A 3,082-nucleotide genomic window follows, 5' to 3' on the forward strand; every position below is an offset into this window, starting at 1 on the left:
ACCATGTTCACCCCATGACACTTGTATGAAAGTCTATGTTTTTGCACATAGCAGGAAAAAGTATGTTTTTGCACATAGCAGGAAAAACTATGTTTTGACACATAGTATGAAGTGATTGTAAGACTATGATTTGACCCATAACATTCACATGGGTTGGAACAGTTGTAAGTTTAAATTGTTTCAGATTTTCTGGTGGCAAGAAATGGTGTGATTTGATTGTATCACACTGATTGTAGATTTCTGCACTAAATAACTTTTATGTCTATAGTCTGATTAATGTTTTGTATCAAATGGTTTATTTAGATATTTGAAGTTGTAATTGGACAAATGCTTTTAATATCAATTGAAAATTTTCCTGTAGAATTTGGGACATTACAAATTAGATGAGTTTACAAATAAGTCGATGATGATGAATTATGAGTATAGGTTTTTCCATATAATAATTGGTTAAAAGAAGTGTGTATTAATATGCATGCTGTCTTAGTTGTATCTTCATATATGAGTATAAGAAAATCATAAATTCATAAACACTAATTAGTTCTTCATATGCATCCAGATTCTGTTAAAATCATATACTAATTAAGTTTATCTTACCAATACATGTTCATCGTAAAATTGATTTTTCCAAGCTTTTTATGTTTGATTATGACATTTAATAGTAGGGATATGTACAGTAAAGTCCCAATATTTTAACAAAAGTTTTAAAAAAGTCATAAATTTTTTTTTTAATAAAAAAAACCCAAAAAACCATATAATTTATTCTGTTTTTTATCATATTAAAGAGTAATCCGCTGCCCCACACCAGCACATGTCCAGTTGTCATGCCATGTGGAATGGGTGACTTGCTGAAAAGGTTAAAATGAATTAAACTGAATGAATTATCCGGTTTTCTGAGCTTTTTTATTCAAAAAAAAAAATTGAGATTTTTTTAAAACTTTTGCTAAAATATTGGGACTTTACTGTAGATATTCCTTTAATAGTAATCTATATTTGCTGAATGACAATTAAATATGATAGATTGTAAAACATGTTGAACATCTAGATTATTGAATACTAATTATATTTGTTGAACGTTAATTTTATGTCACCTAAGATATCTCATTAGTTCATGTGACCTGTGACCATAATCGTTGCCTCTTATCAGAGAAATTCCATATGCAAATCAAATTTAAGATATACAGTAAAAAGATCCGGTACACATGCAAATCCATTACATGATATGCTTAGTAAACACCAAAGAATTTTTCATAGTTCTTTTAACTATTTCAATTACACACGTCATTATACGTTCAAATATTTCAACGCCTACAAACTTAATTATATTTTATTTGATTTTAATATAAGGAAGATTATGCATAAAGTTTTTTTATTGAAGAAACCGTCAATTTCTTTAATCATGTGTATTGAATTGATTATAGATGAAAACTAACATATATATATATATATATATATATATATATATATATATATATATATATATATATATATAATCTTAATAAAAACCTCCCTATTTTCTACATCTTTTTTATGCCACGTGGCAGTATTCTAGACCCTCTTTAATATTTTTCCCGCTCACAAGATATCGCATATTTCATCCATATTATTCATATATTCATGTCATCTAAATCTAATTCAAATTTGAAATTTCAATTAGTCCCTGATTATTTGGGATACACATCAATAATTACTCCGCTATCTTCTCTGATGCCCCCTATCGCGATCCTGAAATCATTTATAATCTGACATTTCATTTGTGCCTCTTTCTCTTCTCGATACTCTATACGCGAAGATCCTTTGAAATCTAGGTGATTCAAACCCGATCAGAGAGCGTACAGGTTTGAACTTCTCTAATTTTTACACATTTTTGTGTTTTAGATTTTGTCTCTTTTAACTTACTTTTCTTCTGTCTCAGTTCCTTCTATCAAACACTGATTTCTGGTGGTGGATAAGGTGAAGGTAAAAGCATATGAAATTGATGGAGAAGTAATCTCTTTCATAATATTCATTCTCTTTACAGATTCGATTTCCCCCTTTTCAGTTATTTAGGGATTTGAATTTCTTTTTTTGCAGTTTTTCATTTTCATATCCTTATTATAATACTAATAGCGTTCATGTTTTGAACTTATACAGAGCATCCATGGATTAGAGAAGATGGAGAAGCATCAGACAAGTCATCAGACAAGTCAACCGACAATCAACGGTGCAGCCCTTTAGGGTGAAGCAATTTTGAGCCATCAACAAACTCAAGAAAATCGATCTCAAGGTTTTCTTAATAGCCCAACTTCCTCAGATTTCAGTATGCATCTTAACCCTAACTCTTCAACGAGCATAATTTTTAAGAAATTTCTTTAGGTCATTGCTGAAATCTACACCAAAACCTTTGTTATGTTGGGATCTCTAAAGAAAAAAACAAATTCTTCCCCATCTGGTGGTCGATTTTGACACAGGTACAACTTCCAAGAAGAAGTAAGAAATATAAATTTTGTGTTGCTATACAGTTATGATTTTTCTGAGTCCTAATTGTAGCATAAAAGCGATAATAGATATTTTTTGTGCTTATAATGACAGTCGCATGTGGATGTTTGGTGGTACTGATGCATCTTACAATTCCCCCATTTTATATCTTGGAGTTAATTTTTCTGTATTTTTACTCATTTTTATATTGATTTGATTATTAATTTCTGGTTTTTTGGATTGTTTACCTAATTTGCGATCTCAATTTGATATCCCTTGGAATCGAAGCTCAAAGGTGCTTCCAGTGATCAAGAGTAACCTCATTTGGAAAAAATGAGAAAGTATAATTGTACTTTACTTTCATTTCTTTATTATGGCTACTTTAAATATTTATTAAGGTTTTTTTAGACAGTGGCAATTTTTATGGATTTATTCTAAATAAGAAACATTTCTCCATTATATGCAATGTACTTTACAAGTACAATGCAATGATTTGTATTTGTTCAAATTCCCTTAAAATTTTGTCCGTAATCAATTTTTATTGTTGGTTCTGTCAATGATTTTGTAGTTATTGAAATTTATAGTTTCTAGATGGTTTTATGTGAAAAAGTTTTTTCTTCTAAAACAA

The 3,082-nt window shown here is 29.3% G+C and overlaps 1 long non-coding RNA gene across 1 annotated transcript; it reads left to right on the forward strand.

The window, feature by feature from the left end:
- The first annotated feature begins 1,665 nt into the window (after positions 1-1,665).
- On the forward strand, positions 1,666-2,861 carry LOC145103660 (uncharacterized). The gene is made up of 4 exons (XR_013706784.1): positions 1,666-1,835; positions 1,913-1,956; positions 2,131-2,263; positions 2,353-2,861. It is a non-coding gene; the product is annotated as an uncharacterized LOC145103660 (long non-coding RNA).
- The last annotated feature ends 221 nt before the right edge of the window (positions 2,862-3,082 follow it).

This window comes from Lactuca virosa, chromosome 4, assembly GCF_052849685.1.
Source record: "Lactuca virosa cultivar CGN04683 chromosome 4, Lactuca_virosa_CGN04683_v6, whole genome shotgun sequence".
In the NCBI taxonomy this organism is placed as follows: domain Eukaryota; kingdom Viridiplantae; phylum Streptophyta; class Magnoliopsida; order Asterales; family Asteraceae; genus Lactuca; species Lactuca virosa.